Consider the following 13,951-nt stretch of genomic DNA (forward strand, 5'->3'; position numbering starts at 1 on the left):
GATATTTAATTGATATCAATATAAATATCAATCATGAATGAGCCCTCAATATAAATATCAATTGAACTCACCTGTGGAGTACCTATGTGTGTACGAACTCTAGCTTCGTTTAGAAGAACAGAGTTAGGATTTTGTAAAATATTCAGAAACTTATTAACGATCAATTTTGGTCAAGTCAAAGAGCCAGAAGAATATATCGATATTTTTTTCTACTATATCATCACAAGGTCTAAATTATTTTAAGTAAGTGAATTCTTGGGCCCTATCAATAGGAATTTATATGAAGGAAAGTAAATGTCATCTTCTTTAGAACCCAAGTTAGTATATATTAAACCAAGATCATTTTCCCTTCTAAGTCTGGTTTTCTTTTTTTTTTTTTTTAATATTTTAAAAAAGATTGTATTTATTTATTCATGACAGACACAGAGAGAGAGAGGCAGAGACACAGGCAGAGGGAGAAGCAGGGTCCACGCAGGGAGCCTGACGTGGGACTCGATAACCAGGTCTCCAGGATGATGCCCCAGGCTGAAGGTGGCGCCAAACCGCTGGACCACTGGGGCTGCCCTAAGTCTGGTATTCTTATGGAAAATTATAGGAAGTTATATGGACTCTATCTACTAAGTGGGCTGTATAATAATTATTCCATGAAAAGATTTCTATGGACTTATACTTAAGAGGCCTAGGAAAACTGCGTTGTAAATAATTTAATCCATCTACTCCCATGGTGAAAGGCTTTTTTACCTAGTGCACTTACTGATATTTTGTCAATGATTGGTTACACTGTCATCATCATACCTATATTTTGCAAAAGAGTTCTTAGTTAAGTGATAATGGACCGACTTATCAGAAATGAAGGAAAAGCAAGTATTTTCAACCATGTTCCTATTACAAAAGCAAAAGATGTGCATACTGATGAATTCTAGCCCTGCACCTATCACACAAACCTAAGTTTGCATCATTAAACACTAATGTTCATATCTAATATCTCTCAAAAGGAACCACAACTTCATTTTGTTTATGAAGGGAGCAATATTACAATATTAAAGCAGTAATTCTTATCCCTGAAGAAAAATCTCCACTGATGCTTTCTCCCTCGCACCCTTCATCAGGAAACAACACACACCTCCACCACCCTCATATGTATAGCTATCTCCTAACTTCCCAGGTGAGTTCAATTGATATTTCGCCTAATGTGTAGAAGATATTCAAAAAGAATCTGTGAAACAAGCATGCTCCTACCCAGACATGCACGTCTACACACATGCTCACCCTTTTGTGAGTATTTCTTTGCTTACCATACTCAGTGTGTTCCAGCAAAATGTGGGGCTTGGAATGAGGAAAATATCTTACTTTCAATATACTTGTGGCACCATCTTGTGGTGATTCCATAGTGCTACTGTTTCATGTTTGATTTTTCAAGTTCAAAATTGAGAGAACACTTTTGAGGATATAACAATTTCATTTTAAATATAGAGGAGAGGCAGTGTGAAACATTCGGCCTTTGAATTAAAAATATATATATACAGATTTTAAGAGTTATAATATGTATCACAGCATCCTGACCTTAGTAGCTGATTCTTGAAGATAGAATAGGAATGAAAATAAGAGATCATTAGAACAGAAGGGGAAAAAACAGCTGACGATCCTGGAGGTATCAAAGGGAAGCTCAGAATATGGCAGCAAAGTCCAGGATACATCACACAACGCTCCAACCCACAGCCCACTTTCTGATCTTGCTCTCCGTTTTTTACTTCCAAGTAATCACTGCTACTTCCTGCTACAAAATCACCTGTTTATATCGTCCTCACCTTCCCTCTCTCTGCTCCCAAAGTGTCCTCAACTTAAAATCTACTCAAACTCAGTAAAAATTCCTAAGGGCAAATAAAGATGCCACTTCTCACACCAAGAGGCGGAGTCTATTTCTTCCACCACTTGAGCTTGAACCGGTCTTGTGACTAGCTTGGACCAACAGACCTGAGTGGTTACAGCTTCTGCTCTTGCCATCTCAGAGTGACACTCAAGGACTGGGGAATGAAGCCTCGTCTGAGCCACTGGAAGAGGAGTCTCCTAGGGAGAATGATCCAGCCTACAGTCAGCACCAATTACCAGATGCATGTATGAGAAGCAATCATAGACCATCCAACCCTGTTGACATGCTTGCTGCCTGCAGATGCATGAGCGACCTCCTCTGGGTCCAGGACAAGAACCACCAAGGTGAAACCAGCTCCAATCTCCTCCGACGCAGAGAATCATGATTAAAATAAAGCACTGTTTTTAAAAAATGTCTAAAGTTACTACCACAAATTTTCTTGTCTCTCCTTCTGATGTTCTCACTCAATTTCAACCACATCTCAATTTAAAAATATTTTTTATTTATTTGAGAGGAAGAGAAAGAGCAAGAGCACAGGAGCAGGGAGAGGGAGAAGTAGACCCTGCACTGAGCAGGGAGCCCTACACAGGGGCTGGATCCCAGGACACTGGGATCATGACCTGAGCCGAAGGCAGACGCTTAACCCACTGAGCCCCCCCAGGTGCCCCTTCATCTCAGCGTTTTGGGTATGACAAACTGCTTTTCAGTCTAAGATTTTAAACATTCTCTTTTACTCCCTTTGAATCAATATTTCTCCACTCTCTCTGCTTGACTAACTCCTGTTTAGTCTTAAAAGCTGTAAACTTCAATGAGATTAGAAATTCTTTGGAATTAATTGAAAGTGAGAAAGAAAATGGGCAGTTCAGTTAGGAGCAACTGGGAAAACCAAACATGAGATAACAAGGAAGCAGTCATGAATTCTTTTCATTTTTACTTTGTGAAGAATTTGTTGCAAAAAGTTATGAGAGGTAATGCAGAGTATGAGAAAGATCTTAGACTTTGAATCTTTGTGTGGCCTCTGGAAGGGCCTCCAAATCTGCCTACATTTCTTATCTACAATGTGAGGAGAGTCATACTTACCATGTTGGGGTGTGAAAACTAACGTCATTATTTCAGTTTTTTCACGATAACCCCTATCTCCGGTGCACCTCAAATCAGGTACGAATGTGTCTCTCTTACAACAGTTCAGCACAGCCTTCCTAACCTGGGCCTGACCTTTCATAGTTTTAAATATTATTTGTGCCAAACGAGTGCCAAGGGAAGGATCAGAGTTCACGCCCTAAGAAAGAATCCTTTCCCATTTTGAGGCAATCTGGATTCTGAAAACCCCAGAATATAATCAATCCTCCCCACCATAATCCTCGGGGGCAACTTGATTCTCCGCGGCAGGCACCGATGTCCCTTGACAACACAAGGAGGAACAACGTAAAGTTAACACGTATTACTCGATCTGGTGATTTACCTGCTTCTGCTTGCACAGGGTGGGTGTGAGGATATTACGTACCCCCGGCTGACATGAGGGGAAGGCCTCTGAGCAACAATGCTGATACATCCAGAGACAGAACGTACAGCCTCTCTTTTCTGATACGACTTCTACGTCAAGTACACTGTCTGGGCAGCAACCTGTAAGCACAAACTAGGCAATTTCTGCCCAACACAACTTCCACCTGTAGATGGAAGGCAACATCATGGTGAAGAATCGGGTCACAGAATCAGGCCAACTTGTTCCAAATCTCAGCCTGGCCTCTTTTGGCTGCTACCTAACCTCTTCATTCCTCATTGAATTGTATGTAATAATAGTACCTTCCTCATAAATCTGCTGTCAAAATTTAAGTAAGGTAACCTCCTTAGCGCAGGGTAAGGCCTCATTCATCCACTTAATCGCAGCTATCGGGTCTACCTTCACTGTGTTTATTATACTGCAGAAAGTACAGAGTTGCTTATAAAGCTCCCAACTAGAGGTACCTTGGTTGATGGGGGTGGGAGTGTACACCAGTTTCCATGACATCATCCCTCTATTACCACGGGTCCGCGGATGCTCCAGGAGGACACAAGGAACATAAGAAGGCCATCTTTTTCATTCCTGACCAATTCCTAATTATAGATTTATCTGAGATAAGAAGCTCCTTTGCTGGGTATCAATCCTCCTCAATGGCTTTCATTGGTGTTCCCAAAGTGTGATGTCAAGCCAGGAGCTTCCACGGAGAACTTGTTAGAAACGCAAGTTCTCAGGCCTACGACAGGCCTACTGAATCAGAAACTGTGGAGGTGGGGCCCAGCAGTCTGCATTCTAACACACCCTCCAGGTGATTCTGATGCACACTAAAATGTGAGAACCACTGAGTTAAATTATCAGTTATTCACACATCAGCTGCCTTATTTTTTTAAGTTCAAATACCCCTCACAGGATTAGAAAGGTGACTAGGAGAGGAATGGTGGGGAAATACCACAGCAATAGGCACTAAGGATAATAGATCCCAGCCTTTGATGGCAGAGGGCAAGAGGAGTGTCACTAGCCACCCTACATAGAGAATAAGGTCAAATTTATCTGGACTTGGGGGATTGTATGTGGGTCGTGGAAAATAAGATCTACATCGTCAGGTGGTATCCTCGAGAAACACCAAGTTGAGGTGTCTGGACCTGATGGGGAGGCTCCTGGTTGACATAAATCAGAGTGGCATAGAACTTAGGAGAACTCTGAATTCCAGCAGCTGCCCTGATTTTTTTAAATATATATTTGGGAAGCAGTGTTTTTCCTACGCGTCCACAGAAGAAAGACGACTCTCTTGTTCCAGCTACTTCCTATTTTGCCTGAAGGATCTTCCCTCCTTTTCACCCAATCATACTTCACTCCAATAATAATAGTTTGTTCCTACATGCATTTACATTGCATCATCACTTATATTTGGAATATTGTTTTTCCTCCAGTAACCTGAAACTCATCATTGAATATTTACCACAAATGTCACCTCCTCTGGGAAACCTTCCCTGACCTCTATAAAGTTAACCATTCCTTTCTCTATGCCATCCACTTTATATATAAATCTGATATTCATTTATGTAAACAGCCATCTGGACACTTAAGAAACGAAATTGTGTTTTATTAATCTTTGCAGACACTTGATATTATTTTAAAAATTCACCCTCCCCCCCAAATTTGTGTTCATTATCATCTCTGATAATGCTACTAGAAGACTGGGTATTTTCGATGGTCACCTTTATTAAGATTTTTTAACTGAAATTTTTATTGAAATGATTAGAGATTCACAGGCAGTTGTATGAAATAATATAAGAAGTTCTCTTGAGCTCGTTCCAGCTTCCACTGATTACACATTTTGTAAAACTATATAATATTGCAGTCTGGATGTTGACATGGATACCATCTACCAATTTTATTCAGATTTCCCCAGTTTTACTTGTCCTCATTTGTGTGTGTGTCACCCTTTTAGGTTCATGTAACCACCACCCCAGGATCTCTCAGGTTGACTTTTCATAATCACACCCACTTCCATCCTGACACCGTCCCCCATCCCTAACCCCTGAGAACTACTGATTTGTTCCTCATTCCTAAAATTTTGTAATTTCAAAAATGTCGCACAATGGAATCATACAGTACGTAACCTTATGGGAATGACTTTTTTCATCCTGCATAATTCCCAGAGATTCATCCAGGTTGTTGTACATATCACAATTGTTCAACAATTGAGACCCCAAAACTTTGAGAAAATAAATTTCTATTGTTTCAGACCACCAAGTTTGTGGTGATTTGTTACAGAAGCCTCAGGAAACTAATACAGAATTGTTTATAGTTTTTGGCTATTACAAATAATGCTACTCGAAGCATTTATATACAGGTTGTTGTGGGAACATACATTTTCATTTCTCCGGAATAAGTCTCCAAGAGTACAATTGCCGAGTTGAATGGTCAGTGTAGGTCTAGTTTTATGGGAAACTTCCCAACTATTTTCTCGAGTGGCTATACCGTTTTGTATTTCCATTAGCAATGTGTAAGTGACCCGTTTACTCTCCACCCTTGCCAACATTTGGTATTGTCACTATTTCTTACGTTAGCCATTCTGACAGATACATAGCAAAATCTCATTGTGATTTTATATTTAATTTCCCTGATGATTAATGATGTTGAAAATCTTTTCATGCATTTGTGGTCATCTGTGTACCTCTTCAGTGAAATTTGTCTTCCTATCTTTTACCTATTTCATAATTGGATTGTTTGATCTTTTTTCTACTTTTGAGTTTTGAGAGCTCTTTATATGTTCTAGATACTACTTCCTATGTTAAATATGTGGTTTACAAATATTCTCTACCATCTGTAAATGGAATTCTTTCACAGATTCTTTGGGATTGATAGATAGAATATCATGTCATCTGTGAAGTGAGATAGTCTTCTTTCCAGTTCGTATGCCTTTCATTTACTTATTCCTGCCTTATCCTGGTGACTAGAATATCCAGTACGATGTTGAATACGAGAGATGAGAATGGACACCCTTATATTGCTCTTTTTAAATTATATTTTTTTATATTAGGAAAATCTTACTAAATAATTGTAACTAAGGTTTACACATCTGGGAAATTCAAACGTTAACTGATTTTTTCTTTATTATTTATATCGCTTGCATTTAAATTTTTAAAGGAATACTGGTTAGACAATTTTGTAAAAGGAATCAATTGTACAAAAATATATTGGATTAAAGAATTTAATAATAAAAAATTTTTTAATTTTAATTTTAGTATAGTTAGCACACAGTGTTATATTCGTTTCAGGTGTACAATATACTGATTCAACAGTTCTATCCATTGTTCAGTGCTCATCGAGACAAATATACTCTTTAATCCCCATCAGCCTATTTCACCCATCACTTTACCCAACTCACTTCTGGTAACCATCAGTTTGTTCTCTATAGTAAAGAGTCTGTTTATTGGTTTGTGTGTCTTTTTTCCTTTGTTCCTCTGTCTCTTAAATTTCACATATGAATGAAATCTTATGGTACTTGCCTTTTTCTGACTTATTTTACTTAGCATTATTCTCTCTAGCTTCATCCACGTTGTTGCAAACGGCAATATATCATTCTTTTTATGGCTGAATAATACTCCATTGTGTGTCAGTGTATATATACATATGCATATATCACATCTTCTTTAGTCACTCATCTATCAGTGGACACTTGGGCTGTTTCCCTAATTAGGCTATTGTAAATAATTCTACAATAAACATAGGGGCACATATATCCTTTCAAATTAGTGTTTTTGTATTATTTGGGTAAATACATTGTTGTGAGATTACTGGATCTTAGGGGAGTTCTACTTTTAACTTTTTTGAGGAACAGTATGGAGATTTCCACTGTGTTTCCACTGTGTTTCCAGTGTGGAGATTTCCACAGTGTTTTCCACTGTGGCTGCACCAGTTTGCATTCCCACCAATAGTTCAAGAGGGTTCTTTTCTCCTCCATATCTTCACAAACATTTGTGGTTTCTTGTGGTTTTGATTTTAGCCATTGTGACAGGTACAGGGTGAAATCTCATTGTAGTTTTGATTTGCATTTCCCTGATGATGAGTGACATTGAGCATCTTTACATATGCCTGTCGGCCATCTGGACGTCTTCTTTGGAGAAATGTATGTTCATGTCTTCCACCCACTTTTTAATTGGGTTGTTTTTTGGGTGTTGAGTTGTATAAGTTCTTTATATATTTTGGATACTAACCCTATATTGGAGATGTCATTTGCAAATATCTTCTCCCATTCAGTATGTTGTTTTTTAGTTTTGTTGATTGTCTCCTCACCGTGCAGAGCTTTTTATATTTTGATGTACTCCCAATAGTTTATTTTTGCTTTTATTTCCCTTGCCTTAGGAGACATATCTAGAAAACTGTTGCTATAGCTGCTGTCAGGTACATTACGGCCTTTGCTCTTTTCTAGGATTTTAATGGTTTCAGGCCTCAATTTACATCATTAATCCATCTTGAGTTTATTTTTGTGTATGGTGTAAGAGAGTGGTCCAATTTCAGTCTTTAGCATGTTGCTGTCCAGTTTTCCCAACACCATTTGCTAAAGGTACTATCTTTTTCCCATTGCATATTCTTGCCTCTTTTGTAGAAGACTAATTGACCATATAATCATGAGTTTGTTTCTGGGCTTTCTATCCTGTTCCATTGATCTATGTGTTTGTTTTTATGCCAGTACAATACTGTTGTGATTACTATATCTTTGAGTGTAATCTGAACTCTGAGACTGTGATATCTTCAGCTTTTTTTTTTTTTTTCAAGATTGTGTTGGCTACCTGGGATCTTTTGCAGTTCCATACAAATTTTAGGATTATTTGTTCTAGTTCTGTGAAAAATGTTGTTGGCATTTTCATACATTTTTAATGTATTTTCATTGCATTTAATTTGTAGACTGCTTTGGACAGTATGGACATTTTATTTATCTATTGATTGATTTTATTTATTCATGAGAGACATAGAGAGAGACAGAGACATAGGCAAGCGGGACAAGCAGGCTCCCTGTGGGGAGCCTGATATGGGAATCAAACCCAGGACCCCTGGATCATGACCTGAGCCAAAGGCAGAGGCTCAACCACTGAGCCACCCAGGCACCCCCGGCAAGGACATTTTAACAATATTTGCTCTTCCTATCTATAAGTATGTAATATCTTTTTTTGGGGGGGTATCTTAATTTTTTATGATAACACTTAGGATTACTGAATCCACCAATGTGCCTACCATTGTTACCAAGGTATATAGGCTTTGCAGTTTTCTGCAAGATGTGTTAGCAATATGTGTTTTTTTTATTTTTTTAATAATAAATTTATTTTTTATTGGTTTTCAATTAAGCATGTAACATCTTTCCATTTGTTTGGTTTTCTTGAATTTTTTCTTGAGTGTTTTATAGTTTTCAGAGTATAGGCCTTTCATCTCCTTGGTTAAGTTTATTCCTAGGTATTTTATTATTCTTTGTGCAATAGTAAATGGAACAGCTTTCCTAATTTTTTCTGTTGCTTCATTATTAGTGTACAAAAATGTAAGGTATTTCTATACACTGATTTTGTATTCGGTGACCTTCCTGAATTGATCTATTAGTTCTAGCAGTTTTTTGGTGGAGTCTTCGGGGTTTTCTTTTTTTTTTTTAAGATTTTATTTATTTATTCATGAGAGACAGAGAGAGAGAGAGAGAGAGAGAGAGAGAGGCAGAGATACAGGCAGAGGGAGAAGCAGGCTCCATGGAGGGAGTCCTATGTGGGACTCTATCCAGGTATTCTGAGATCACACCCTGAGCCGAAGGCAGATGCTCAAACACTGAGCCACCCAGGTGTCCCTCTTCAGGGTTTTCTACATGAGCATCATCATCTACCAACAGTGAAAAGTTATGCTTTTTCCTCACTAATTTGGATAGCTTTATTTCTTTTGCTTTTCTGATTGCTGTGGCTAGGACTTCCAGTACTCCATGGAATAAAATGGGTAAGGGGGAAATCCTTGTCTTCTCCCTGATTTTTAAGACAAAAGTTCTTGGTTTTTCCCAATTGAGTATGATAGAGCTGAGCATTTTTCATATAATGGCTTTTATTTTTTAAAAAATATTTTATTTATTTGAGAGAAAGAGAATGAGCAGAGAGGAGGGGCAGGGGGAGAGGGTGAAGCAGACTCCCAGCTGAATAGGGAGCCCAAAGTGGGGCTCGCTCCCAGGACCCTGAGATTGTGACCTGAGCCTAAGGCAGATGCTTAACAGACTGAGCCACCTAGGCACCCTCATATATGGCCTTTATTATGTCAAGGTATGTTCCCTCTAAACTGACTTTGTTGAAGGTTTTTATTATGAATGGATCCTACACATTGCAAAATGCTTTTTCTCCATCCATTGAAATGATCATATAAGGTTTTTATCCCTTCTTTTATTGATGTGATGTATCATATTGATTGATTTGTGACTATTGAATCACTCTTGCAACCCAGGAATAAATCTCACTTGATCATGGTGAGTGATTTTTTTTGTTGTTGTTGGATTTGGTTTGTTAAAATTTTGTTGAGGATTTTTGCATCTATGTTCATTGAGATATTAGCCTGTAACTTTCTTTGTGGTGTCTTTATTTGGTTTTGGCATTAGGGCAGTGCATATCTCATAGAATGAATTTAGAACTTTTCCTTCCTCCTCTACTTTTTGGAATAGTTTGAGAAAAATAGGTATTAACTCTTCTTTCAATGTTTGGTGGAACTCACCTGTGAAACCATCTGGTCCTGGACCTTTGTTTGTTGGGTGGTTTTGATTACTGATTCAATTTCATTGATGGTAATTGGTCTGTTCAAATTTTATTTCTTCCTGATTCAAATGTAGGAAGTTATATGTTTCTAGGAATTCATCCATTTCTTCCAAGCTATCCAATTTGTTGGCAAGCTCTTGATCTTAGGGTTAAGCATTCAGTCTTTCACCATTTAGAATAATGTTAACTGCAGGCTTTTTGTAGTGCTCTTATTAAATTGAGGTAATTTCCCTCTATTCCCAACTCGTTGAGAGTTTTATCATAAAGGCGTGTTGAGTTTTCTCAAGTTCTTTTACTTCATCAATTGATATGATCACATAATCTTTCTTCTTTAGCTGTTGATGTTTTATATTATTGATTTTTAATGTTGAACCAATTTGGTCATGGTATAAAACTCTTTTTATACATTACTGGATTCAATTTGTCTATATTTTACTGAAATTTTTAAAGTCTAAGTTCATGTGAGATTAATTTGTAGCTTTTTTATAAATTGTCTTTGTCTGATTTTGGTAGCAGGATAATAATGACCTCATAAAGTAAGTTGAGTATTTCTTCCTCTTCTATTTTCTAGAAGAAATGTATAAAATTGGTGTTCTTTGAATGCTTGGTACAATTCTCTAGTAAAATCCTGTGGATCTAGAAATTTCTTTTGGGGGAGATTTATTATGCATTCTTCTAAGTTATAAAATTTCTGAATATAAGTTTACAGTATTTGCTTATTATATTTTTAATTGTGGCAATTCTATAGTAATATCAATTCTATATCATTTGTGTCGTCTTTCTTTTTAATCTTTGTCAGTTTTGTTACTGGCTTCTAAATTTCATTGATTTTTTTTTTCCTCAAAGAACCAGTTTTTTGTTTCATTGTTTTTTTTTTTTTTTCTATTGTTTTCCTATTTTCAACTTCAGATATTTCTGTACTTGAACTTCATAATTTTCTTCCTTCTGCTTGGTTTGGGTTTATTTTTTTCTCTTTTCAGTTTCTTAGTGCATAGACTTATTTATTGGAGACCCTTTCTCATTTCACATATAGGCATTTAGTGATATAAATTTTCTTCTCAGTACTGTTTTAGTTACATTCCACATGTTTTAATATATTGTTTCCAATTTTCATCTAGTTTTATGTATGTTTTCTTTCCTTTGAGCTTTATTCTTTGATTCATGAGTTATTTAAAATATATGTTATTTTCCTGTAGGTTTTCTTATTGATTTCTAGTTTAACCTCATTACGGTCAGAGACATACTGTAACCATATTGTGTATGATTATAATTCCTTTAAATGTGTGAAGGTTTGTCTTGTGGCCTGGAATATGGCCTCTCAGTGTTCCATGGGCACTTGAAAAATATATATGTTCTACTGTTGTTGGGTGGAGTTCTAAATAAGTTAGTTAAAACCTGTTGGCTTACTATATTGTTTAGATCTTCTATATCCTGATGAGTTTTTGGTCTAGTAATTCTATCAGTTACTGAGACAGAAATGCTAAAGTCTTCAATTGTAATTGATACATGAACACTTAGAATCATTGATTCTAGTTTATTGATTTCTAGTTTAACCTCATTACGGTCAGAGACATACTGTAACCATATTGTGTATGATTATAATTCCTTTAAATGTGTGAAGGTTTGTCTTGTGGCCTGGAATATGGCCTCTCAGTGTTCCATGGGCACTTGAAAAATATATATGTTCTACTGTTGTTGGGTGGAGTTCTAAATAAGTTAGTTAAAACCTGTTGGCTTACTATATTGTTTAGATCTTCTATATCCTGATGAGTTTTTGGTCTAGTAATTCTATCAGTTACTGAGACAGAAATGCTAAAGTCTTCAATTGTAATTGATACATGAACACTTAGAATCATTATGTATTCCTGGTGGATTGGACTTTTTGTCATAACATGATGTTCTTGTCTTTGGCAATATTCTTTGTTCTGAAGTCTATCTTACCATATTAATACAGAAACTCATGCCATTTAAAATTTTTATTACTATTTTTAAAAGATTTTATTTATTTATTTGACAGAAAGAGAGAGAGAGAGAGCACAGGTAGCCAGAGCAGTAGGCAGAGGGAGAGGGAGAAGCAGGCTCCCTGTTAAGGAGGGAGCCTGATGTGAGGCTTAATTCTAGGACCCTGGGATCATGATCTGAGCAGAAGGTAGATGTTTGATCAACTGAGCCACCCAGGTGCCCTGTGAGTTTGTTTGGATGAATTTTAGAACAAAAGAGTCCTCCTGTTCTACCAGAAGCTGAGATTTAAAGGTTTTGAATTCTAAACTTAGTGAAAGAACTGCCAGTGGTTCTTAAGTCTCAACCACCACCCTGTGGACTCTACTCCCATCCTTATTTATTTATGTATGTATGTATGTATGTATGTATGTATTTATGATAGTCACAGAGAGAGAGAGAGAGAGAGGCAGAGACACAGGCAGAGGGAGAAGCAGGCTCCATGCACCGGGAGCCTGACGTGGGATTCGATCCCGGATCTCCAGGATCGCGCCCTGGGCCAAAGGCAGGCGCCAAACCGCTGCGCCACCCAGGGATCCCTCTACTCCCATCCTTGCCAATCCTTACACTGTAAGAAGGCTGACAGAGAAGAAGGAAAGTTACAGTTCTTGGGAAGGTTACCTTTACTACCACAACTCTTCTCCTTTACGGGGAAAATGGGATACCATTTTCCTTTGTGTATCAGTCAGCACTGCTGTAACAAAAGCACCATAACTAGGTAAAGATGTATCAGCCACAGTTCTGGAGGTTGGCAGTCCAAGATCAAGGTATGGCAGCATTGGTTCCTTCTGGGGACTCTGAGAGAAGGATTGGTTCCAAACCTCTCTCCTTGGTTTGGAGATGGCTGTCTTCTTCCTGTGTGTCTTTACTTCATCTTTTCTTTTCTTTCCTGTCTGTATGTCTATATTTTCCCTTTTTATAAGTCATATTGAATTAGAGTCAACCTAACCCTAATGACTCATTTTAACTTAATTTACCTGCAAAGGCTCTATCTACAAATAGAGTTACATTCTGAAGTACTGAGGATTAGGATTCCAATATATCTTCTTCACAGGGGGTGGGGGTACAATTCAGCCCATAACACTCCGTAAAGCCAAGCAATGGGCACAAAGGGAATACTAGCATTTTGTTCCTTGATGAAGTGCCTACTTTGTCAATGGACTTCCCAGTCTCCCTTGTGCTACCTCGGCAGGCAAGAGAAATGTGGAGGAGCCTCTCACACCCCTGTCTGCTTCTACTTACCTGTGCCTTAGCAGCTCCATGTAAGAGAAATGCTAGTTGTCATATTTATTCTGTACATTCCCTCAAGCCTTAAGGGTTGATAAATACATAGACAAGAATAGAGCACACAATCTTGTCAGGACTGCCATAATGTGGGAGATAATGGCACAAACAGTTAGGGAATGAAGTCTTGCTACAAAGTGGGGGTCAATTGGGAGATGCAGCTAAATCTCAGGGATTCCCAATGCCTATGGAACATTTTGGGGAGTTCTTCCTCCACAGGCTCTGTCCGGAGCACTTGTGACCCAAAGACAACCAGAATAGCAATCTCGTACCAAGAATAGCATTGCAACCTTGCCAAGGCTGTAAGGTAAGGCCATTCTACCCCCCATCCATCCACGGACAGAAGGGCAGGCTGGATAGGTGGAAGCTGAGAGCGAACTGTATCCCCTCCTCCACTCTCAACTCCAGGGTCTATCTAGCCAAATCTTAATTTGGCTCTGACATGGATGTTTTTATAAATAGAGCTGAGTCATTTAAATCAAAGTCCCTCTGAATAGACAAAAGTGAGAAGTTATGGGCTGAGAAAGT

The 13,951-nt window shown here is 37.9% G+C and overlaps 1 protein-coding gene across 4 annotated transcripts in view; it reads right to left on the reverse strand.

Annotated features, from left to right (window-relative positions):
- The window catches only part of ZNF385B (zinc finger protein 385B), a 367,591-nt gene that overhangs the window by 269,549 nt on the left and 84,091 nt on the right, over positions 1-13,951 (reverse strand). The window lies entirely within an intron of this gene.

The sequence above is a fragment of the Vulpes vulpes genome, chromosome 3, assembly GCF_048418805.1.
Source record: "Vulpes vulpes isolate BD-2025 chromosome 3, VulVul3, whole genome shotgun sequence".
In the NCBI taxonomy this organism is placed as follows: domain Eukaryota; kingdom Metazoa; phylum Chordata; class Mammalia; order Carnivora; family Canidae; genus Vulpes; species Vulpes vulpes.